We start from the raw sequence: 26,127 nt of genomic DNA, 5'->3' as shown, positions 1-26,127 counted from the left end.
GGATCTGCAAAGCTTTGCAAAGCTCTGCAAGATCTCCCCAGGAAAGATGCTGCTTAACAAAGTGTTTTGCATGGCCTTTTTATTTCACTAGCAGATTTGTGGCTTGGCTCCAGAATAGTACTGTCTCAAAAGAGAAAAATGGTCTGAAAATTGTCATCTGCTTAGAAAACAGAGAGAGGAAGAAAAGTGAGAAGCTGAGGAAGATCTGCCCTTCTGATACCCTCTCTGTAGGGACCACAGTGCTCCACAGTCCCGTCTCAAGACTTCCCAATGTCCTGCATGGGCAGATGGCTTTAGGCAATGAACTCCTCTCCTTCCAATATAATTATAATTTCTGTATAGAAACACAAAACCCTTGGACATGAAAGCCCAGTTCCTGGAAACCAGGAGCACATCAAACATACTGATCCTTTTTGGGGAAAGAGAAAGAAGGCACATCTCCTGGAAGGTAGAGAAGAGACCAAAGCTAGTGGGATGGGAGTCTTGGTGTCAAGCAGTGTCTAAAATATCCTCTTTGCATCATACTGGCTTTTAATTGTCACCAGCCACAGAGGAACTGATTGAGCCCAGCAAGGGTCCGGCAAAATAGATAATTTCTCGCAGGCATCTAAAATTCATGAACGCGGCAGTGGTCCCGTCACACCATTGCTATGTTGTTCCACAGCCCACAGTCTCCCTTGAAGGGCAAAAATATCAGGGGTAATTTTTTTTTCCTGAGAGTGGAATACATTTGGGTTGTTAACGCATGGCTCACACTTCAGGCGGATCCTCACTGAAGGGCCGAGAGCTTGTCTCAAACCGCGTGTTGTAAATTAACTCTTAATGTGATGAATGCATTAAAGGGCTGCTAGGCCTGAAGGATGTGCTCGGAAACCCAAAGTTCTGATTAAGGGTTTGATTCATAAAAGCTTTACGCACCATTTACGCAGGTTTATTTATTGGAAACGTTACTTGGAAAGAGCTCTTGAGTGGCTCCTTCCCAGAGAAATGGGGTTAGGAGTCTGGACACACAGGCTCACACGTGTGCTTGCAAACATATGTACTTGCAGAGGCAAGCAAACGGGGTGGACACATGCAGAGAGTCACACACGCTCATTATACACTGCTGTCACGCGTGTTTGGTGTGACCTGAGCTGCCCGTGCAGGACCTGAGCCCTGTGGAGCAGGCAGTGGTCCTCGTCCAGACTCAGAACCATGTAAAGCCTGGTCCTGCTCAGGGCTGTTTCTGTGCATGGCTACTACAGCCTGCAAATGGGCCAGGGAGTCCCCAGCCTTAGGGCTGCCTGCTTTGCTGGGACCTTGGGGCACAGAAGCCCCCCTGATGCTCAGGGGTTAGGGCAGCGTCTCCAGCTCAGAGAGAGAAACCTGAGCAGGACTAGAGAGCCAGGGTGCGGGCTGGAGGAGAAAACCCAGAGAAATTATAGAAAACACTTTCAGGAGAAATAGCTCTGTGAAATGACCCGTGCTGGTGGTGGCAGGGAGGTGTGGATGGGATGAGCCAATGAATCCCTCTTCTTATGCCTCATCTGTGCAATTTTGGGGGCTTCGCCTTTACAGAAAGGTTCAGGGATCTCACAATGCAGGAACTGCACTGGAGCATCTCTGACTGACTTTGTCTGAGGGAAACAGAGGTGGAAGCCAGCTGCACTGAATGGGAGGGATGCTACCTGAGCTGCCGGGCAGTGTGTGTGCTCAGGGGGCTTTGGCCAGGGCTGTGTCTCTGCCACCAGAAGCAATGAGCCAGCCTGTCAGCTCTGCTACCTGGGCTCCTGCTCAGGGGAAAATATGCCCCTTGAGGAAGCAAGTTGTTTAATTTCCACATTGGCTGCATGAAAGGAGATATATGTCATTTTCTATATCTTGCAGATCTATAGAGATGAGCAGTCAGAAAATTGCTGGAGGATAAAAAATAATTCATATTAAACATGTCATTCCAGGGGGATCCGGATGAATCAGGTTTTAAGTGACACCCCACGCTGATCATGACAAACATCCCACTTGCAAAGCAGCCCCAGGAATTTTACAGCCTTTACTTGAACAGCTTACACTGAGAAACAAGGAGAGTTTGCCGAGTACCGAGCAGCGGGATAGCACTGTGCTCCGTGCTGTTCCCGCCCTGTGCCATCGGTTGAAGGACAGCCACAATAACACTGGCTCTTGCATGAACAGGACCACCGACCCTGCTAACATTGCCAGTCTCCACAGTCTCCAGGCAGTGTGTTTTGGAAATGTCCCACCTCTGTTTAAACCTGCCATCTTGCATCTGGTTTAAATTGGTATCCTGCTAGTTTTGGTCAGTGTGCTATAGGATGTGGTGAACAAGTCTGCAGCCACCTTACTTAAAGCCTTCATGATTTCAGCCTTCTCAAGCCTTCTATGCTACGCTATGCCTCCCTGCTATGAGTCCCAGCTTTTTTATTCTCTTCTCATAAGGCAGCTCTCCTGTCCCCTGCATCACTGCAGTATTCCCTGTGGCCCCTCTAACCCTCTATGTCCTACATCAGTGCAGACACCGGAGCCGGCTGCCCACAGTGCTCATGTGCATCCCCAAATCCACAGCAGTGCTTAGGACTCCAGAGGCCCACCACACACCTCCCGTGCCGGCTTCTTTGAACCCAGGGCATGGCAGGCATTATCATCAGTTCGAGCAATATCAATAGATCTAGTCTATTCCAAGTCTCCAGAATTACCTTTCATTTTATATCACCAATTCCCCCAGTGCAGCACAACTACAGTGTGCTTTCATGTGCCAAAACAGAGGATGCTGCAGAATCTGCCCTCTGCATTTCACCCAGCACACTCAGATGTGCACAAAGCCAGAAGCTCTTCTCATCAAAATTTAGTGATTACATTTATCCAGGTTTTAATTATAAAATGCTTCTGTGAGTTTGCTGTTCATGGGATAGAATAATGGCCTGTTCAATCCAAGCAGGCTGCCTGATCCCGGAGATGTTTAATCAGGCATCAGCAACTGTACCTGAAATCATCACATTAGCTATATGGCAACATCCCTCTTCTCATGATGCTGCAATAATGAGCCCCTGTTCAACAGGAATGGGTTTTATTTGAAGCGCATAAGGAAAATGACTGATCCTTCCAGGTTTACTTTCAGTGTTTATCGTTACCAGTATCAGCTTTGACATTGCAGCCAGTGTCTTCTCCAGAGCCCCAGCATGGAGATGGGGCAGCTGTAAGTGGCTCGTGTCACATCCATCGCACTTATGTCCGGTCCTGAGTACCTGTAAGTGAAAATGGAGAAAAGAGAAGAAAAAAGTCAGAGGATAGCATATCAAACTAAAAAATGCGATTGCTCATTTATGGCATGCATGGGTGTCTCACTTCCAAACATTCTTGCAGAAGAGTTGCTCAGCAGGCAAATACAGGGAAATGATGCGCTGGGAGTGGAGCACTGGCTGCACTCAGGCAGTAACTCCTTGTGTCAGGAATGATACTGCATGGCCCTGCTATACCTTAGCACCCTGTTAGGTCCGCCTACAGCAGCTCCCATTCAGGGTGCAGGAGTGAGCCAGCAGAGAGCTTTGCCTGGATGATGAGTGATCGCCATGCCTTTGTCCTGTGCAGCCAGGGCTCCAGGTACCCCGTCTCTGCTCTCCTCTGTGAATGTGGCTCACAGTCAAGCTGGAAAAATAAGAACCTGAACAGTGGCAAAATCAAAACAACAAATGAGTTTCCCTGCTATATTTGAAATAAATAAATAAAAAAACACAACAGTTCAGTGTGGCAATTTTTAAGTGAACCTCATAATTTGGAAGAAGGAGGCTGGTGTTCATTTTTTGAATGCACAAGGGGAGCAGGGCAAGCTGGAGGACTTCTCCTGAGAGCTTGTTTACAAAGCTACTTTTTTTCCTTCTGTTTTTTTTTTTTTTTTTTTTTTTTTTCTGGCAGCATAAAGCTGCAGTTTAATCACTGTTTGCTGAGGAACAGCTACAGGAAGCTCTGCTCCCAAGAGCAACAACCAGAGACATTCAATTTTGAAGCTGCCAGTCAACAAAAGGGCATGAAGTTATTAGTGCTGAAGACTCCATTACCTGCCAGTTAGGACTTCAGATACCATCTTTCACAGATTTTTCTGGGGATTCCCATTTTGAGTAGGGTCAGATGCCAGATTACTGTTAGATGGTTTCTAAAACATCTCCAGAGGTACAACAAACGCAACTTAATGTTTGGATCTTGCGTATTTTGTTAAAACCCAGCATATTAATAAAATAACTATGCCCAAGGATGTTTCCATCCAGATATGCAAATGCTCTTAATGCAAGTATATGCAAAGTACAATGATGAGAAATATTGTGGACTGACGAGGTTGTCTTATCTTCTGGGTCCCCTGTGGTCCCCAGACATTCCCCAGGGCATCCCCCCACTCAGCCAGGGGATTCTCTCTCCATTTCCAGGGCAGAGCAGTGCCAGAAGTGCCCCTGTGCAGAGCATGAGTCTGCAGGGGCAGGACAGGCAATGCCTCATAGGAATAGCAGGAATGCTCTGTTTTGAGCACCAAGAAGAAAATAAATAAGGGTTTGCTGCTTAATCCCTGCTCCAGCCAGGACTATTTCAGATTTGGCAGTTTAAGCTGCAGGAGGATTTATCTCTCAAAGAACAACTTTGAACACCTTGAAGAAATGCAGGCAGAGGCCACTAAATGATGGTGTCAGGCAGAGGGAAGTCAGCAGATGGCATGGTGAGGAGCGAGAGAGGAATCAGTCCCTGTCCATCTGTCTGTCTGCCTATGAAAGTAAGTGGATTAAATAAGGAAAGTGAGCAAAATCCCCTAGAGTGGCAAATAAATTTTAAACCGAGTAGCTTCAGTACACACCCCAATCTGAGTGGTTAATAGACTGGGGAGCCTTTTCAGTACATTCCTCTTGGAGTATTTCCCATCCTTTTTATCCTGAGTAATCAGAGGCTCCCTGGTCCCCAGCCCTCCCCTTCATAGCACAGCATTAATCGGAGTTTCTGAGCTGCAGCGGCTGCTCAAAGCACAGTCTCCCAGTTGAAGTACAGGGCTATCATTTTACAATTTGCCTGTGGGTAATGGAGTAAAGAGAACGGAGTTCATATAGTCAGGATTTAAAAGGAAAAAATCTGTATTTACAGGCAGAAAGGAACGTGCTCACTGATATCCTCCTCTGTGAAGCTCTTCGTATCCAGGCAGGATGATGCTAAGCAGCTGGATGCAAATATTCAAAATCTGCTGTATTTAACAAGCGGTGGTGGCATCTGGACAAGATCAGAGAAGAGGGTAGGGATCACAGGGAATTGTAGAAGCACCGAGGCGGGTTCGCCCACACTGGAGGACTCACTGCCTCTCAGAACTTCAAATGGGATAAATTCACAGGGGGTCCTCCCTCAGCTTTGCATGCAGCTGGGGAGGAGGAACAACATCTCCAGGGAGCCAGCTGGAGATGACACCAAGCCTGAAGTCCTCCTTGTGCTCTGATTGATCCCCTTTCTCTTTCCAGTGCCCATGGAGAAGGTTGGGGTCCAGGCAGCCAGCATAGCCGGACATGGGCAGAGCAGCACCTGGGTACAAAACAGCCTCAAAGCACCATCATGAAGCGCAGCACAGGGCATTGCCTGTTCCCCTCTGGTCCCCACGTTCTGGGCAAAGCCCCACAAAAGCCCCTTTCAGGACCTGGGAGAAACCTCCGACAGCATTACCAAGCATTACATAGCATCAGAGAGCCATAATCTAGCCTTGCTGACACATTAGGCCAAGTTGCTATCCAATTTATCTCTACTAATCCATTCCTTTATAGGTCTGTTCAGATAGAAATCTCCAAAATGAAGAGAGCTGCCAGAAAGCTTTTGAATTGACGGCGGGTTGCTCAACTGTTTTAGCACAATATCATCCTAAATTGCCTGCTGCTCTGCGCTCACGCCGACTGCCCTAATGGCACTTCTGTACCACGCAGAACTGGAGGCTGCATCTTCCTGCATTTATGAGAAACTAGGACATTATGTGAAAGGGGAATAAAACATCTCTGAGATCAGTTGTTAATGCCAGGGATGTTTTATCGGCTGTTCCATGGGAGAAAGTTTGGAAGAGCAGCAGGGATGCCCCCAGGGGCTGAGCAGCCAGACAGATGGTCATCACTGAAGGCCAAGATCAAGCCCTTGACCGTGAATTCACAGGGCTGATAAAACACTGCCAGTGGCAAAAGGAGACTCAGTTAATGGGTTTTGGCCATGGTTTGGAAGGACCTGCCCCAGCACAGCTTTTAGACCCATTCAGAGGCTGAGTTTTGAGGATAATCTGCTTTTATGTTTTCCATCGCAGGGAAGCAGACGTTCCCAATAGCCCTGCGATGGTCACAGCTCCCTAAAAGCAACCCGAGCATTGTCTTTAGCAGAGAGCAAATTAACATTGCCAAGACCTGGAGATGCACTATCCTTCAGGAACCTCCTTCAAACCAGTCTTTTTTGAGATGTTATTAGGAGACAAGCTGGAGCCTGGCTTCCGAAAGCCTATTTGCAGCCAGTGATACAAGCAAAGCAACTGAGTCAGAGAATCACTGCCTTGGGGAAGGGGTTTTCTTTGTAAATTGTAGAAATGAACTGGGAAAACTCTTGTTTAGAAACACATCAGTGCTGAAGGAGGCAGTGAGGAAGGGAAAACCACCAAGGCCCTTCACACACTGCATGAGGGAGCAAGAGGGCTTCACTCAGACTGGGGAGTGGGAGCGTGGGTCCTCTTGGAGCATGGTCAGAGTGACCCTGCACCCTTCTGCAGAGGCCTTGCCTCTCACTCTTCCATACCTGTCTGTCCAAAACAGTCCCAGGCACAGTTATGGGGGAAGCAAGCAATTTCCAGCATGTTCCTTATGCAGCATGGGCATAGCAACACAGAGGGTGCAAGGGAGCTTCCAGGCACTGCAGACAGTGGAGACAATCCTCCACAGAGAGCACAAGAAGGGAGGATACCATCCCGGACCCAAGATGCTCAGTATACAGCTCAAGACAGATGTTTTCTGAGAGCAAATCACTGTGCCAGGATGAGCACCTTTTGCTCTGCAGATGTGCCTCCTCTAGGGTCTCTTTCAGCCTGCATAGTTGTGACCCACTTCCCTGCTGAGCTTCACCAAACCATGCAGAAGGTTAAAGCTGGGGCTCTGGGTGGCAGACTGATACTCCCATCTCACTGCACAAACGGTATCATGTCACAGCTGCAGTAGGGAAGGAGTGGTTTTCCAAGTCAACACGATCTGCAAGAAGACAGCTCAAGTCTTAGTCTACATTGCACCCATCGTCTGATTTGCTGGGCTACAAAGGCGACCCACATCTTGGCTGTGGGCTTGCCAACTGTTTGTGTTTCCTACAGCACTCAGCCTTCCTCAAATTACTATCTTACTTGAGCCAGAGCATATTTTATCATGAAGACATATGGGAAGGCTGCAGTAGATACAAGGAGTGAGCCAATGCCTTCATATATCTCCTGCAACATCACTCCTTCTGTTGGAAAGAACAACCTTGTTCACAACTCCCCGACTTACGCAGATCAATAATTCTCAAGCCTCTGGTGCCTGGTCAAAACACAAGGCCTGGGGACAGCAGCAGAGACAACTCCAACTTGCAAAATGTTTCATTAAACCGATAGCACAGAAGGATCGTGTCTCACGCTGCCAGAATTGCCTGGCACCCACTCATGGGAGCCGCACAACCCAGCCCCGTGTGCTGCTGCACAGAACTGATGCATTATGTTATTTCAGAGGTTGTTGTAGTGAAGAGGAAACAAGAGTGTCACATTAGCAGCAAGGGCGGGTCATCAGTGTAATAATTGAGTACAAGATCTATCCAGTGGGGGGGTAATAGAATAACAAGCAATCAAAAGCAATACAGGAAGAATAAATTAAGCGGCGTGTGTCTGCTTTCATCCAGGCACAATTAATGTCATTAGCCCTGAGAGATGATCTGGCTTTCTGGGGATAACTCGCAAGACAGGTAACTCTGCCTGCACCCAGCCCTCACCCGTCTGCTGGCATTTGCAGAGTGCTGCGTCCCCCCAGGACAGGCAGCACAGCCGCCCCTTCCCTCTGAAACCCCCTCCTGCCTCACCAGAGCAACCCAGCAGAGTTTTGGTGGAGTCACTCATTGCAGCAGCTCTTGGTAAAGGGTTACGTGACCTTCAGGCCAGGCACAGCTATGAAGGGCCATCAGCTGGTAAAAGACCACTGGTGAGACCAGTGGCCAAAAGGCTCTGGGTCTGGTACCAAAACCCAAGGTATCCCGAGCTCTGAATTTTACCCCCAACTTGAAAGCAAAGATATTGTTCACATGATGAAACAACCTGTTTACAGTCTCTTTGCTCTCAGCCACACAGTCAAATTGCCTCTTGCCTGCAAGTGATATTTGTCACCTTATAAATTAATCACTTTCAGGCTGTTCCTCAGCTAAAGCTGTTAAGATCCGGAGAGTCTGGGACAGTTTAATCTAGAGTAAACAACTCTGCAGGAGCTCTTCTTATTTCTGCCTTGGTTTTCTTTTTTTCTTCTATCACACACACACAAAAAAAAAAAAAAAAAAAAAAAGATTGTATTAATACTTTCCTGATGTTTCGTCTCAGGAGCAAAACTTCAAAGTGATTTCACGGTCTAGCTCACTCCTGAAAAGAAATAAATCACGAAGTCAAAGAGGCTGGTGGCAGAGCTGTGGCGGCGATTGTTAAAAGGGCTGTTTTCAGCCTTTTCCATTTTCCAGGGAGCTCTCCCAAAGACTGCCCAAGGGAGTTATTTATTCTGTGTTACTTCAGGGAAGACACAGCCAAATAGCCCATGCTGGTTCCTACCTCACTGATTAATGCAACCAAGTGGGAAAAAAGGCTGCAACCAGTGCACACAGCACAGGGGACCTCGGGACCATGGGCACAACAGACAGTGGGGCTGGGACATTGGTGACCACAGACAACGGTGGAGCTTGTGACAGCGGCACAAACACCATCCGAGCATCATCCTTCCACCCTGCAAAATAAGGAAAGAACATCTGATCTTTTTAATTACTTCTCTCTCTCATGAAGGAAGATCCACTGAGCAGGGTGGCTGAATAAATATTTGCACCACATGACTCGGGAAAAGGAGACTGGCTCAGGCAGGCTGCAGTTTGGAGAGCGGGGTGTAGGAAGCAGCTGGTGGATGCGGGAGCAGTATGGGGCTCCCCAGCCCCTCATTGGTCACAGGCCGTCTCACAAGCTGGATGCTCCAGAGAAGACTAAAGGTCACTTTTTGTTGTGAGCCAGAACCACCTAGGGGGTGGGTTAAGGGAAAGCTTTATAATAACAGCTCAACTAATGCATGAGCAATAGCAGGGCTGCGGCAGAAGCTGTACTGATTAGTGTGTTGTCAGTGCTGAGACCTCCCACACAGACAGCTCTGTCTGCCTTCCCTTCCTTCGCATACTCAAGGATGCTACATTCATTAGGGTGTTTCTGTGCTCAGTGCCCTCCATCCCTCAACTGGTGTCCTCTGCCTGTTTATTCAAGCTTAATGCCAAGGCAAATAACCCACCTACGAGGCACTTTTTCACACTCCTAGCAAGAAGCTCTGGGCTCCAGGTTAAAAGCAGCAGCCCCCATCACTGCTTCATCCTTGGGAGGGCTGGGGATGGCAGAGTCAGAGCTGGCTGCCATGGGTGCCCTGCACTCAGAGCTGGATGACTTCTAATGCTTCAAAGAAACCTCGCCACCACCTCCAGGCAATGCTGAGATGCCTGCAGGGAAACTTTCCTCCCATCTTTTAGCTGACTGGCTTTGAAAAGGGAGAGTTTGGGCCTCTGTCCCTTGTTTGGACTAAACAAGGGGTTTGAGTTGAAAATAGGCAGTTTTGGCCCATTGCTGAATGAAAAAACACTAATGCTTTTTAAAGGGATCAGGAAACAGACTTCCCTTCTCTGCCCTGCATGGCCTGGGGAGTCTTATGTGCTGCACAAATGCAGTGGTGGCTGTTTGAAAGAGCCCCGGTCCCAGGGGCTGAAAGAGCAGACAAAAAGGACACATCCACCTGGCCATGGGGTGCAGAGAATCCTGGACTGGAAGCAGCAGGGGGGGTCCCTGTACTCCTCACTCTGGGATACACCCAGAGAGAGAGAGGGAATGCTGTCCCATCCATGCTACCCTGCTAAGAAACTGAGGAAGACCAAGTCTCTGAGCCTCTAAGGCCATTTCTGGCTAAACCTGTTGGGAATTCAGCATTCCTCAAGCCACAGTGTCCTGCCTCGGGTCCCACAGAAAGCCCAAGGCAGAGGAGAGCACTGAAGCCCAACCCTGGGCATCGCCAGGGCTGCCTGCTGCTCCAGAGCACAGGTGTGCAAACCAGTGTGCAGTGATGTCCCGCGGCTCTGCCCTGTCCTGGGCTGACACCTCCATCCCCTGCACCTTTGGTTTGTGCCTCCTCTGGGGTGTTTGTGTGCAGGAGGCAGAGCTTCTCCTCTTGAAACCCACTGCCTGGGACGTGCAGCAGCACATATTTGCATTTATCCTTCTGAAGGGTGGCAGTCTGCAGAAAGCCCAGGCTGGGGAAGCTTTCCAGTGCAAATATACATTGTGATGGGGAGTGATTGCTGCTTCCCAAGCCTAACTTCTCCAAAGGAGCTTTTCTAAGGGCTGTCACTGCAGACAGGGACAGGTTGGTGGTGTATCAGCTAACAGGAAGATTGCGATCATGGATCAGCCGCCTGGCTCTCCCCAGGAAAGGGAAGAACAGGATGAAAATGGTCTCTGAAGAGAGGCAGAGCTGGGCTTCGTACTCTTAGTGATGGTGATGGCCTGTTAAATAAGGCTTCATCAATGCTGCTCCAAATGCAGTTGCAGGGTGTACAGTGAGGGGCATTACTGGGGCACAGCAGAGCTCAGTGAGTCTGTAAAGCTCCCTGTCCTCCAGAGCCTCCTTTTACTCACCTCCATCCTCCTTTTACTCAAGGACCATACAGCAACTGAAAAATTATCTCTCTCCCTGCAGTCACTGCCCCCCACAGCTATCTCCCGCCTAGGACCAGTGGGAATACAGCTGCTGACACGTCATTTCATGGAAAATCCTGAAAAACAAGCGCCCCTGGAGTTCTGAGATGGATTTGGGTCAGTCCCAGGGAGATTTTTACTAAAGGAGCTTCAGAGTCCCCTGCACTGGTCCTCATTAACGGAGGCTCCAGCAAGCCCCCCGACGCAGCGGCAGGCTCTGTTGGGGGGACCTGTGGGAAGGAGAGCGGAGGCAGCTGCCTCCCCTGAGCAAACCCACGGTTTTCTATACAGGCAGGACAGCATTATGAAGCCAAGATGGTGTGGGGACTTTGCGGGCAGCAGGGAAGGAAGGGGACAGTGAAGAGAGGCTGGGCAGAGAGAACATGTATGCTTGGGGCTGGTTCCGCCAAGCTCCTGGAGAGAGGTGCAGGGAGACACCAGGAGCCATGGCATGATGGATTCAGGAAGTGACACACTCAGAGGATGCCCTGGCTTTGCTTCAGCATCCCAGGCTCCTACAGAAGAGCTGGGATAGTACGCCAACAGTTAAACAGCAGCCAGGCTCATTTCCTTGTGTCTTTACGTAAGAAAGCCTGGGATGCACAGCATGTGCTGGGGATCTGGAGGTGGGAGCCCCTCGGAAATGAACCATGGTCCCCTCTAATTGCCACCTTCAGCAAGAAAATTGTCCTTTCCATTCTAATTAAAAAAAGGAAAAGATCCATATGTGTATATGCATAGATAGAGAAAGCAATTGCAGCCCCCACAGAGTGAAAGGAATAAATAAAGGAGTGGGAGAATGATTCAGTAGCAAAGGCTGGTTATGTGCGTGCCCATTAGCAAAACTTAGAGAGGAACAGGACTAATGACATTGGAATAATAAAGTCATTACGGTGAACAGCCAGAGCTGGTGCTTACACCTGGTAAGTGCTGCTGAGTCTTTGAGTAGATTAAGTTCATCTTAGTGACCACGGCTGCCTCTTCTAAAGCAATTATTGACAGATCCATGAGCTGTTTGCTTTGCATTTAGTGATCAATTAGAATGCAAACACTCTTACCTTCCTAGCCAGGCCTGTGGGATGTTTCTGTAGTTAATTATTTAAATGCTTAGGTGACAGGATAACGGATATCAGGAATTTTGTTGTATTTAAAGCCTGGCTGTGCCCTATGATGTGGAAACAATCTGATTCTCATTTTAAAATTTCCATCCCAGCAAGAATTTGCTCAGTTAGAGAGCAGAAGTATCTGCAGATGCATCATTAAGAGCATGCAATAAAACGGAGCATTAAGGCAGTGCTCTGAGCTGGGAATGTGTTGGATGGGGAGGGCTGGTTTGAGGGGGAGGGAGAAAGGGGATGCCAGGAAAGCCAGGAACTTTTTGACTCAATGCAGCAGTTAGCAGGGATGTTGGGAAAACACCCACAGGAAAAGACCTGGATGTGGTGGTTATAAGAAAAGGACCATGAGCAGAGTCAAATAAAAGCATTAAGATTAAATGCACAAATTCTGAATGCTGTCATTTCCTCATTGCTGCCCCAGTGTGATGGTCACCAGGGCTCTGAGCATGGCCAGTGATTTGCAGCCCCGGGGAGGTAACTCATGCTGGTGTGACTGACTGCAGGCATCTGTTTGTTCCTTGGGAGAGAAGGTGCTGCCATCCTGGGGAATGGTGTCTTATGACACCATACTGCATGGAGCTGCTACTGTGAAAGGAGGAACCCAACCTGAAATGCCTGTCATGGAGAGACCTCAGAGAGAAGTTGTAATGATCCAGATGACGCTGAGCCGCCCCCTGCAGCTCCACGTGCTTGGCCATTCCCCAGTCTCCCTGCCCAGGTGGAGCTGGTACTCATGCAGAGACACCTGTGGGTCTGTTGTCGCCATCTCTCCTGGAGAGGACATCCAGAAAGCCCTGCTTGGTGCTGGCATGTTGGCTCTTTCCCTTGCTAATGAAGTCTGCAGCCCCCATCCTTCTCCATACAGAAGGATGGGTTTCTCACCCACCTGCTAGCAGAGTTCTGCCGTCACCTAACCCAGTGCACCCTTGCAAATGACTGCATCCGCACAGTGCTGTGGCTGGCAGGGGTTCCTCTGTGTCAAATGATGTGGCACCAGGGGCCTGCACTGGCCTGTGGGCCACCAACCCAGTGTCACCTCTGACTAGTCCCTTTGCACCTTGGAGGTGCAGGTCAGCCAGCTCCTGCTGCAAGCCATGCTGTGCCTGTCACCCAGATGAAGAGACCTGATGGAGGAAGGACCCGCTCTGACCAACATCCGTGCCAGAGTAAGATGGAGCCCTCCAGCCCCACACCACAGCCCTCATCAGCCACATCCCTGCGTGAGTCTCCCAGGCAGCCGCAAAGCTCCTCTCCCCCACAGTCAGGATGGATTAACATGGCAAACCACAACCAAGCAAAAAACTCTGTATCCCATTATCCATCTCCTAAACCATCCTGTCCTCCAGTACAGCATTCTTCACAGAGCAAAACAGCATTGATTTCAATGCCAGTTTTCCAGTCCTGTTATTTATTTAGCATGAAAAGGCTAGTTTGCACGCTTCTTCCCTCTCTGCTTATCAGTCAAGGGATGTTTACACTGCGAAAGGCATCTGTTAAGACAACAGCATCTTTCTGCACAGTAATTTATTGTCCTTAAAAAAAGAGTGGGGCAGTTTAATATCTTGTTAACGAGTCTGTCAAACAGATTGTGATGGCTGGGGAAAAAAACACAAAATAAAAAATGGAGCTTATATTGAAACCAATGGGAGTTTAACTACTTTATAAAATGGCGTTTTTCCCATTGGGTGTCAATTAAGCTGTCAGATTTAATAGGCTTGTCCCAGAAAAAAAAATGTATCTTCAATAAATAAATGGCTTAGATAAATACATTAATAACCGGTATGTACCAAAGGTTCCTCTGCCGATATTTGTTATCTTTTTTTCTCCTCTTTCAAGTTTACATAACTGTCTAAGAGTAAAAAGCATTTAATTCTCTACTAGTATATGGCTATTAAGTAGGATTTACTGTAGAAGGTGCTTTCTGACATATGGCTAATAAAGTCTGTGTGTGTCTCGGCTCTTTAATAGACTCTTGAACTGCAGCCACATTTCCACGCTGCTGAGGACTCGGCAACAGTGTCCTCTCTCCTGCCTCCTCTATCTACCAGTTCCCAAGTAATCTGGCAAATTTGAGGAGGTCCTAATTATTTTTTTCCTTCCCAGTCACAACTCCCCATCCCTGCCTTCAGAGGGGAAGTGGGACCAGCGTTCCCAGTCCAGCAAGAAGCTCATGCTGCCAGGAGGAGAAGTCTCATGGAGCACCTTGGGCACCTTTGGCACCTTCTGGGTCTTACCAGCTCTTGCAGCTGTGCTTTTCTGCCCACGATCCGAACCCCCACAGTCATAACAAAGCCAGGACCTAGGGAAGAAAATCATCGGGATGCTTAAAACAAATGGTTCAAAGGCTCTGCCCTGATTTTTTATCCTGTGACTTGGCCTTCTCTTGTTTTCCTGCCCAAAGACTCAATGGGGAGGGGACCTCTGTGCACAGAGACACCAGACTGAGGGCTTCAGCTGCTCTGGGTTTAAGCAACAACAGATATCCCTGAAATGGCTGGGAGTCACCTTGGGGAGACAAGCGAGGGTGAGCCCCGAGTTTTGCAAGCTCTGTGTCCATGTCAGTACCTAGCTGTCAGTGCATCAGTCTCAGGGCACAGCCTGCTCACCCTTCGGGGTTCTTTGGGTCCCTACCCCCCACCCTGGGTGTGTGGGACAGGACTGCTCCCCGAGCATGTGGACCTGTGATGCTCACTACCAAGAGGTCCTCCCAGAAAGAAAATTTTTCCAGCTGCTGTGTAATACAAACAAACCATCAACCAAGCAATCACCTGGTAGAGTCGTGTGCTGCCAAAAGCATTGTATCTGCTAAGACCTCTCTCCCAGGACTCCAAATTTTGGGGCAAGGATCTGTCCAAACTCTTCCTCAAAAGGCAGATAGCATCATGGGCTGCTCTTTGCTCCTCTTGCTGCAGTTTTCTCAGCAAATAACCTTCTCCCCTTTTGGATGAAGTGAATGTCTTTGTTAATTCTCCTGTCCGAGTCATACGCAACGTCCCAGCTGCCTCCGGGTGTCACAAGGCTGTCTGGGGCTCACGCATCCCGCTGTCAGTGCAGCAAGCCAAGACATCCCATCTGGGGATGCTCATTAACACCCAGCCATTCCCATTAGAGCAGTGATGACTGTAAGTCACAGCAAAAATAGAAACTCCCATGGAGCAGGGAGCATCTCTCTGCGGCAGCGCTGATTAGTTCCCTGGGATGAGCTGCTTGCCATGGGGCATGCGGGGGTCCCATGTCACAGGGATCCGAGGGGTGGCAGCCCTCTCACTGGGGCTGAGCTGCCGTTGATACAACTAAGTAGAATTATTTAAATATTCACAGTCTCCTTCCCCCGTGGTGTTTACTAGGAATTTACATTTCCACAAATACTTTGATTTCACCACATTTCCTTTCATTCTTCCCCCAGGGAAGGGTCACCAGGGGAGATTTCTTCTCCTTTGCTTTCCAGAAAAGCTTCAAGCCCTCCTGTTTCAATTTGGAGTGTTTCCTTTTTCTCTTTCCTCTCTCCATCTTCCTTCAGACAGAGAAAGCAAAGAGACAACAGAGGAGAAATGAAGGAGAGCCTCTAAAAATACCAAAGTCCTCCCCCACCTCCAAAAAAGCCACATAAAAGCCCTCCAGTGTTCCAAAGCATTCCAGGCTGATGAAAGGGCACATCGCTGCAAAACTTCCAGAGCTAAATTCATTGCTTGAAAACACTCACGAAAACCCTTTGCTATTTGATGCACAGCTTTGCCCGGCCCCCCAGCGTGGCTGCCCCCCTCCAAACAGGCTGCCCCCTTCCCCACGCTCTGTCTCCCACCTTTGCTGGCAGCAGCAGCAGCATTTGCAGGCAGCCGAGCTACCTCTGGCTGCCGGGCTGGCTGGCACCATGTGCCCACTGCCAAGCCAGCTGGCCACAGGGCCGGTAACCTCGTGCTGCCCCGGTAGCTGCCCGCTTTTTGGCCACCGACCTGGCCAGGCAGCCCTGGGTCTGCAGGCAGCCTGTCGGCCAGATGCTGCGTAGATCTGAGCTACAGTAATAACCATAATTAATAACAATAACATGCCTGCAAGCCATGATGACAGCAGGCACTAATCTTTCATAATACTTTTAAGACAGGAAGAGGAGAATCCTGCCATTACAAGTCCTGTTCTATATCAGTTTAGAGCCAATACTTAGAGGAGGCAGAAGACCTCTTAAATGCCATGCAAATTTGTTTTTCATTGAACCAGGTTCTGTCAAAACCCTCCGTCCTTACATTGGCACTGAGTTTATTTTGTCCCAGTCTGTGTCTATAGCATTAGGCAGCAGACCCAGTCCTTGCAGGCAGAAAAAAATCAGGAAAATGGTAATGTTATGTGGTTACAGCTGCTCCACCAAGGTGGAAACCAGGGAGGACTTACTGCCATGCTGAGCATGTGGCTCTTCAGTGCCGCTGCTTCTTTTTCAGGAAGGTGTTTGATTTGCCACAGTGGAAATCAGCTGGGAGGAGGCTGGCAATGGTGCTCCCTGCATCTGTGTCGGTGAGGCAGTGTACAGGACAGCGGTTCCCAGGAGCACAGATATCTGGATATCGGGGCTCAGTTTCCCCAGCACTGCCACGTGTCAGGGCAGAGGGCAGGAGCTGGCACACCTGCCCCCTCCTCACTTCACAGCATTGGTCTCACACCTCCCTGTGCTTCTGTCTCATTTATTTCAGGGTCATATACAAGCTATCATTCAGGATAATGTCTGCGTTCAGTGTGTTTAATTCCCTGCCCATGAGAGAGAAGGGTAGAACACAGGCTACTTCGCTAACCTCCCACCTTGCCCCGTGCCTCCCTCAGCTCTTTGCTCCAGCACCAGTCCCATTTAAACCAGTTTTGCCCCCACTGTAAGCAAGAAGCCTCTTGCCCCACACAACAGCTGGTGGGGCAGAGAGTCCTGCAGAAGGTGGCCAGCCTTATCCAGACGGTCCCAGGAGCAAAGGACACTTTAGAAAATTCAGACCATGAAACCACTGCTCCCTGCCTCTGGCTGTCTGGAAACAGCTTTGGAGGGTCTTTTTTTGTGGGAAGACTCCTCACATCTGGTTTTGCTAACCCCACACCCCTCCAGAGACAGAGAGGAGAACACACTATTCATGCTCTCCTGCCTCAGTTTCCCCACCTGTGACCCGGAGCTTGGATAATTACCTGCTGGTCCCTGAGGATAAATTGGGAGGTTTTCAAAGCTGTACCAGTGGGTACCTAGACACTGTGGCAAGCATTTATGAAGCAAGCGGAGCTCCAGGGGCAGAGGTGTTGAAACACAGGCATCACAGAAACAACAGATGCTATTAAAAAAGTGTTGTTGTATTGTTTGCTGAACCCTGCAAGAAGCCATCACAGAAGGTCCCCATGAGATGTCATTGCTGATGGGCCCCTTCACCCTGCCATGTCTTACTCCCACAACAGTCATGGTAGTTCAGTGGCTGGGTGGGCTCTGCCACAGTGGAAATATCTTCCAATTACTCTAATGAGGTGTGCAAGTTCCCCAGAGGGGTCTGGAGATGACACACATCACTTGAAGAGGATTTTAATTGGCCTGGGAGGCTGAGGGCTACCGGAGGTGCACACCAGCCAGTGGGGGTTCTCCAGAGTCCTTCTCCTATCTCGGTACTGAGGACAGGCAGGAGGCTTTGCACATCGATTGCTGTCACAGCTGGGATGGACGTTGGGTGACCTTGACGAGGACACGGAGCAGTTTGCAGCCAGCTGTCCAACCACATTGCCAGGACCCTCAGATGAGCTTGGCCATGACTCGGGCTCTGCATTGCCCTGAGGACTGAGGCCCTCCATTCTCCTGTACAGCAAAGCACCAAAGCCAAGCACCAGTGGGACATGGTGACTTGTTCTTCAAAGGGTTCTCTCAGCCTGCCTGCTCCCAGGGAAGCTGTCAGGAAAGCCCGAGCAGCTTGAGTTGCTGCCACTTGTGGAAGGGAAAATCCAGCGTTTTAACCTGCAGAGCCCTCCCAGCTTGTGTCGCTGGTGAGAGCTGCATGTTGCTGTATATTAACAGGGGCAGGACCGAGCGCTCAGATGCAGATGGTGGAGCCAAACCTTGACCATGCAAGGCTGGGGCTGCCCTGGGATGAAGGTCTCTAAGCCCTCAAGAAGAAGGGGGGCTTCACAGGGGTGATACTATGGTAGTGACACAGGGGAGAGGTCTCTCTCATGAGCAACTGCAAAAGCCTCCCCTGACACTTTCTGCAGAGGAGGGACGCTTACTCAGCACCTTTTCTCCTGGGCTGGTGCCTCGAACAGGTGTAGACTCTTGTCACTCCTTGTCTGTGAGCCCTGATTCAGCTGTCCTAGCATCGTTCTCCTCTCTTGCTTGCTGTCTCCTTCCCCCATCCCCGGCCTTCCAGTCTACTTCTACCTCCCACGCAAGAGCCAGTGGGGATGGGGAAAACATCATTCCCCATCCAGGGAAGGGAGCAGTGACGTGCCTGTCTGTCTCCCACCAAGCTGGCCCGGGACACAAGGCTAGTGGCAAGATGAGGTGGGAGCAGGGCAGTGAGATATGCAGGGGTAGAGGATAAATGCAGGGCAGCAGCTCCTGGCTCTGCCATGCCCTGCCTGCCTGCCGCCCCTGCATTCCCAAACACTCTGCTGGGAGCTGGCTCATAACCGCATGCCCCGATGTGAAAACACCGGGGTGCTGCTGTCATTCACAGCGTGATAGCTCCTGCCATGCTGGGATCCGACAGGCTGTTCAGAGCCTGTTAGACATAATCCTAGGTAACCCTTTTGTGTTTGCTTTATCAGAAAGGTGACCTTGGGAGGAGCAGTGTAAAATTTGCTGAAGAAAAGATGTTTTTTCTTGACACGCGCCATGAGGTCCCGCTCTGGGAGTTCCCGCTGCAATATCAGCCCCAGAACACCTACACTCTGGGTTTTGGAGCCTGAGCGACGCTCATTCCCCTGCAAGGACAGCACAGGCATGATGCAGAGTCTCCAGAGTGGCTGTGTCCATGTGTCACCGCAAGGTTGGACAAGCCCAGCTTCCTGGCCAGGTTCTCCTAGAAAGAACCTTGTGGAAGTACCAAGTCCTACACACATTTCCTTGGGTCCCTTTTGCAACTACGGAGCCTGAGCTGCTGAGCCTGAAGTACTGCGAGAAGTGGTAATAGAAACTAGGGAAAGAATAGACTTTAAAAGGCTTCTGATTAATGTGCATTTAATGAGAGGTTCATTGCAGTCTGAGCTGTGTATCAGCTCGGGGGGGATTGCACAAATCACTACTGCCTGGGCCAAAGGACAGCTCCAGTCACCACACAGCAGCTGCTCACTTAGCACCTGATGACATGATTCAGGTCTAGGACGGGACAAAGATGTGCTTTTTTTTTAAGGGGTTATGGGAGTGGACATGCTTGAGTGCCAGTGCTTATGTCCACTACACCCACCCAAGGCAACCCTGGAAGGGCAGAGATAAATATAAGGGTGGGTGGGTGGGCTGGTACAAACACTGTGTGCAAACACAGTGTTAGCACATCGGCACATAGATAACTGCAGGGTTCGATGTGGATGGATGGATGCATGGACGGATGGATGCATGGACAGATGGATCCACTAAAGAGCAAAACCAGCCAAATCCTCAGAAACAAGCTATTTGAAAACACTTGGTAATGTCTGCTCTGAACTCACTGTGACTGTTTTGTTAGTCTCAAACTCAGAGAAATGGGAAAAGCTTTTACAAATCTCCTTCATCATGCCGAAGGGGTAAACAAACGGGATGCCCTGCTCATCTACCTTGGTGTGAACTTGTCCATCAGGTGATTGGAAATCTGAAAGTAATGGGAGCTTTACAAAGAAATGTTATTTTCTATCAGCTTTGCATTTGTATTCTGTGTTAATCCTTTCTGTTGCAACTCAGAGAATGGCAGTCCTTCATTTGGGGGGAATTTTTGGGTTTTTGATGTGTGACTGGTATTTTATAGCACTGCACAAAGTGACCAGTCTGGAGGGGAGGATGAATATTATTCTTCCTGCTGGGAAAATTATTAATAGGGCTGGGGGGAATTGTTCCCCTTATCTTTATTTCAGTTGCAGAACTACTGTGTCATACATCAAGTTTAGTGATGTAATCCCCTTCCGCATCTGCAAGAGTAACACAAGCTTTCTCCAAAAGGGCTGTAGGCAAGATCAGAAAAGATTAACTACATATATATATGTATATGTATGTACATATAGAGATATAAAAAATGTGTAACCGCATAAAATTGTCCATACTTTCAGTGTAGGTACAATTTACCCGTTCCCTCCAAGTAGAAGCACTGCAAGAAACACAGAACATGGCAAGCTCATCACCATAATTAAAATTTTCTACAGCAGTTTAAAAGAAATAAATTTGGTTTGGTTTCTTTGGGTTTTTGTTCTTACTTTCAAAAGTAACCACTTGCTGTCTTAAGAAAAGCCTACAGATGAGGCAGAGACAGAAACTACTCATTCAGAATGCTCCTTATTATGGAAATGTTTGACTGCCCTTTTGGGATTATTTCAGAGGAATTAGGCACACAAGACTGGAAGGGAAGAAAAGTGTCTTCAAGCCACATCCCCGGTAATCGCAGCCCCAGGGCAGCCACGTGATGCAGAAGACTCCCCAGAGCATCTCATCCACACCCCATGCATACGACACCCCAACATCCCCTGGAATTCTGGAGCTGAACAAACAGAAAACAAAACCACAACTATCAGGTGGCGCAGGGAGAGGGGAGAAAAGGTAGCAAGTATATCACCGAACGTCTGACATGGCAGTGGGTTTGCTTGAGGAAATTCAGAGATGATTGGCTCAGGATATGGGACGCTGGCACTCTGTACTCACGGCCATCACGACCCACAGGATTTTGTTCGGCTGCTCTGTGCTGAGCCCACTGGTATTTGACAGGGTTGTGCTATAGCAGGACCTGCAGCCTGGGTCTGAAAGCACTGGGGGATGGAGAAGGCACCATGCTGCTCAGCTGCCTGTTCCAGGTAGAAGCCACTTTTTTTAAAATGTATGACTCATTGAACGATCTGCCTTCAGCCCCCAGCTGCTTGATCCTCAGTTGCTTTTCTCCACCTGCCCACAAAGCCTTCCAGCACTTAGTGCTTCTCCCCTTTGCCCTGCCATCAGCTCACCCCCCAGGCTGCCAGGCAGCGAGATGTGCAGAGGTCTTGCCGAAATATGGCTTCTGCCATCTGTGTCATCCACGCAACAGATGGACACACTACACAGAGGCCCTGAGCAAAGGCCCATTTGAGCCCCGGATTTTGATGAGCTGTCTATCAAACCCATTAGCAGGGCCAGCTCCATGCACAAGCAAATTAAGTTGTTACAAAGCCAACACACTGATGAGAATGGCATAAACAGTGCTTCCTTTGGCAAGGATGACACTTTACAGTCAGACTGATCACAACTGCTGCCAGGAGATGGGTCAGAGTACAGCCTGTGATGGCTCCATAGGGAAAGAGGTAGCTTCATCCAGCAGCTGCAGGGAGAAAAAGTCATGCTGCCCCAGCTCCCCCTCCTAGTTCTTTCCTGCATGTGTCCCTTCCCACTCCCATACAAAGAGTAGCCCAACTCCAGGTTCTCATCAAGAGCCATGATTTGGTCTTAGCCTGCAAAAGCAAGGTCTGACAGTTCAGAAGGAGCTCAGTTAGCAGAGACCACAGCTTCAGTGATGAGGGTCCATGGCATCGATGACAGAGATTGCTTGAATGTCGATCAATCCAAGTATGATCTCAGCTCTGGGACTGTGTCACAGACCTATAAATATGACTGTGTGACCCAAATCCCCAACCCACGGAGCTTTCAAGCAAGGGGGCATGGCCCTTCCACTCACCTTTTGTGCAAGGAGACTGACTCATGAGTGATTTCATCCACGATGCCTTTCGTCAGCCTCACCTCATCTGCTGTTCATGCAGCTTGGAATATCCCTCGTGCACTGTTTCCCACGCATTTCTCTCCTGCAGTCATGCTCCAGCTGGAAACATGCATTTTTCTACTCTTGACTCAACAGAGCTGGTAGCAGGGTGGAGGGGCAAATGAGCTTCCGTTCTGCCTTGCACATTAGCAACAAAACATGACTGACTGCGTCCTGATTGCAAACACTTTATTCTTGGTGACAGCATGGTAGGCACAAAGTATACAGCTGGATTTGCAGAGCCCAAGATGAGCTCTGCAGAACTGGTAATTAGAAGAAATCATCTTTTTGACTTGTGAGCTGAGCACATTTGAACTGAGATCAGTGAGGGGGAATAAATATGAACACCAATTAAGTGATTCAAACCAAGTCACTTCCCTGATTATAATCACCTCCCCGTATGGGCATAAAAAAGGTGAAAAAATGCCCATGTCAGATTATTAAGTGAATTAGAGTGACCAGACTGCATTTAATGACTCTGTCGCCAGTAGAATTTAAGTGAAGTTGTCTGATGGGATTCTGAAGTCAGACGTGCACCAAGAGGGATAATTGGAGCATCAAGATGATGATTGATGGTACCATTGCAATAGAAGACTTGGTGTAAGTTGTACAGCACTGCACAGCTACAGCGGGAAATCTTACTGCTGGCAGTTGAGTGGAGTAACAGCCTCGTTATGTTCTGCAGGGAACCACCCTCCCAGAAGGTTTTGCTGTGGTGAAGTGCAGAGTTACACAGCCTGATGGTTCAGCAACACTCGTGGCATCCTAGCAATGAGTGCTGGAATGCAGCAGATGGAAGAAGTGAGGGTTTCGCTCAGAAAAACCATGAGAAGTCAGGTAAATGTTGCACGAAACGAGCAGTTGCAGTCTTCTCATGAATATGGCTGTGATCCAGCAGGACCTAAGACCCACAGACACAATCCCTAAAAGCAGAGATGATCCCAAAGGGTGGATCCCAAACCCACCTATCACCAGTCTAAAGTTGTATCTGCAACATGCTGAGCATCCACAAAGAGGTACCCAGTTTACTCCCTGGAAACATGTTCAGATTTCTTCTCTGTATGGTCTAAGTTCACCAAAATTAAGTCAAGAATATGCCTACACTGTCATTGTGCTCCAGACAAAGGACAAACCCTGCCAGCAGTCTGTAGTCCTTGCACCAAGCTCCACAACTCATTTCATCATCGTAGCCCTTTGGAAAGCCTTGATACGAGACAAAAACTTGGGAGCTGTTTGCTGGCTTTTGCTGTGCATGCATGAACCAAGCCTGTGCTTAGGAGCTTGCTGAGCAGTGTTTACACATTTATATCCACTGAGCTCCAGCAGCTTTGCCACCTCTCAGCGGAGATGTTTTAAAAAATACATTTTTGATCCTTTGTTAGCTATCCACTGGAGGTCTCATGGAATCTAAATTAAATACCATTAGGAGACCTTTAATCTGCAGTGTTTCCAGTAAAACCAGATGGTCTCTCTTGAGCACACAGGCTCATTCACTGAAGACTCTCCCGGCACGCTTATCCTCGGCACTGGAGCTCAGAAAGCAAGCCAGGCGCTCAGCAGGCTTGAGTTGGCTGGGTTCCCCCGCCGTCAGAGGGGAAAAGCCAGCCTGTGCCAGCCAAGGGTCTGAACCAGTATTTCCTCACAGGAAGGAAATCAAGGAATTTGGACAGCTCTTCCCAGCAGAGTGCCAGGAGCATCTAAGAACCTATATTGCTGTCCTCTGCCCACAAAAGAATGCGGGAAGGCACAAATATTTATGGCTGTCAAACTGTTTAATCTCCCTGGCTTAAGCTGCCTGTCCAAATTTGAAGCCTAACTAGATTTTCTCCAGACTGCTTGTAACTTTGTCTTATCTTTTTATTAAGATGATGAGGATTATTTGAAGCTTTTGTTCTTTACAAATCCCCTTGTGCAAAGGCAAGGTGGCGCTTCAGATGAAATCTTCGTCCCCGGCTTCTCCAATGAGAGATGCATCCTTTACAAAAGATTTAATGGAATTGAGTGTTGAAAAGTGGTACTGCATTGTTTAGGGGATCTGTGATGCTCTAGTCCCCATGGCTGCTGGTTTTCTTCCTTTGAGCCTCAGAAAGTGTGGATCTTCAGCCCTGCAGAAGGAAGGCAGAAATCCTCATTTTTGATGCTAGAAGCATAAAACTACACAAACTTTCACTTGAAATGGAGGACAGAAAAAGAGTTCCCTGTAACTGCTTGCAAACCTTGGCTCCTCTGAAAGCCTTTGTTCAGCTGCATTACTTGCTCTTACTTTAACTTGTTTTAATGATCGGCAGTTGGCACCACTTCGCTAAAACAGGTATAAATCTTAGTGCTGAATCCTTGCAAGCTAAACGCCCCTGGGGCAAGCATGACCAAGTGTCCCCTGAGATGAACATCTGAGAGGGTGTCTAAAGGATATTTGCTAGCTGGTGCACAGACATACGAGCCTGCTGAAGATGTGCAGCAGGGACATCGGCTGGACAATTTTACCCTCAGTGAGCTGGGAGGAACTCCCCCAGACCAAGGGCTTTAGAAAGCACCCGGCTCCACTCATGTGCCCTGTCCAAGGAGCAGTATCCAACGATACCCATCCATACCTCATGCATCCTCAAATCCTGTAAGACCCAAAGACTAAGCGTTTTGGATGGAGAGATAAAGAAGGATTTGTACCTGCAAAAATGTCAACTACTGGCAATTCCAGGTTTGGTTTAGGGAAGCAGGACATCTCCAGAGAAACATTCAAACCCAGAAGCACGGCACAAAACCCTGTTCCTGCAGAGCAGGTACTGTGGTGAGTCACTTCCTTGCTCGTTTTTTCCCAAGCATTGCTCAGAAGAGGAAAAATGCCCCTTTTGTTGATATCCGACTGGGAGCTGTGCCAGTTTTGCTGTGGCCCTGGGGGAGTTTCTTAGCATTGGTGAGTGCCTGAGGTATTTAAATACCTTTCTGAAGTTGAGTCTTCATTTCCCTGGGTTTCCAGCCTCTGTCTTTTGTATAGTCTTTTCAGACTGTAAATGTTTTAGAGCAAGAAGTCTGGTTTATTATGTACAGCACCTAGCACCACGGAGCCCACTTGATAATGTTATTAAAAGCCCTGGTACATACCACCAAGGGCAAAGGTGGACGCTGAATCAAAGGAGTTCTCATTAGCAAGCCAGGCAGGGATGCCAGAGGAACTGCCACAGTTTGTGACATGCTGCATATGCACCCAAGAAGTCACGAGCTCCTTTCAAAGCTGCCTGACGTTCCCCTGTGATCTCCTTGCAGGATGCTAACAGGGCCAGCAGGGAAGCGATGTCTGACAGGCACAGCCTTTGATTGCTGTTGTAACGTAGAGAATATTAGCAGAATTGGGCACCGGATCCATCCCTCTGTACCTGTCTCTGCCTGTATTACTCACTATTTTCATGTTGAGGTGGCAGAGCCTCCCCTCCTAGGTAATCTTGTGGGCAAGTTGTGGTGACTTTGGCTTAGTCTTTGGGAAGTTGTTCTAGGGAGTGTAAAGTGGTACATCCCGTAAGCAATTAGCAGGAGGAACACGTGCATTGCAGATGGTTAATCTGCCTGCTTTCATGTGAACAAAAAAGAAGTCCCTTGAATGAAAGGAAACGGGTAACTTTAATGCAAGCTACAGTAAATGCAAATTAACTCCACAAATAAAGAAGCTTTTCTTCTTGGAGCCAAGAAAACATTTCTCAAAGTCTGTATTTTAGATATACAATAATCTCTTTTATACCTCAGAAAGCCGTCCCTGCTGTGAGCAGTCTATCTTCCTTGCAGACTGTAATCAGTCCATCACCAGCACTCAAGGATTAATATTAATGTTTGATTGTTCTCTTTGTATTCTGGCACGTCCAGTTGTGGGGCTGGAGCCAGACTGACTTCCCCTGCAGCCTGCAACCTGCCCAGCCTCAGGTTTAGGCCAAGAAGGTGCCTCACACCGAGCACTGGGGCATCCTAAGACCTCGGTATGGACCTACTGTCCTCCTCAGCACTAGGGTGTTTCGGATTTTTAATCCACTGATCCGCAATGCTGCAAGGACCCGGCATCAATTCAGCTTGCCCCGGGGAGCTCATTCCTTGCTAGGGATGCTAAAGCTGAACAGGGCTGAGTGCCCCTTCGAGGACGCTCGTCCTTCCGAGG

The 26,127-nt window shown here is 48.8% G+C and overlaps 1 protein-coding gene across 1 annotated transcript in view; it reads left to right on the top strand.

Annotated features, from left to right (window-relative positions):
* SST (somatostatin) overlaps nt 1-26,127 on the top strand; it is a 50,307-nt gene extending 24,180 nt beyond the window's left edge. The window contains exon 2 of the mRNA XM_080409509.1: nt 1-26,127. This exon is cut by the window's left edge and continues 21,120 nt beyond it. The gene's annotated coding sequence lies outside the window, so the exon portion shown is untranslated.

Source organism: Falco punctatus, assembly GCF_963210335.1.
Source record: "Falco punctatus genome assembly, chromosome: 13".
Lineage (NCBI taxonomy): Eukaryota > Metazoa > Chordata > Aves > Falconiformes > Falconidae > Falco > Falco punctatus.
Note: the sequence above shows the minus strand (reverse complement) of the source record. Positions and strands in the feature narration are given on the sequence as shown.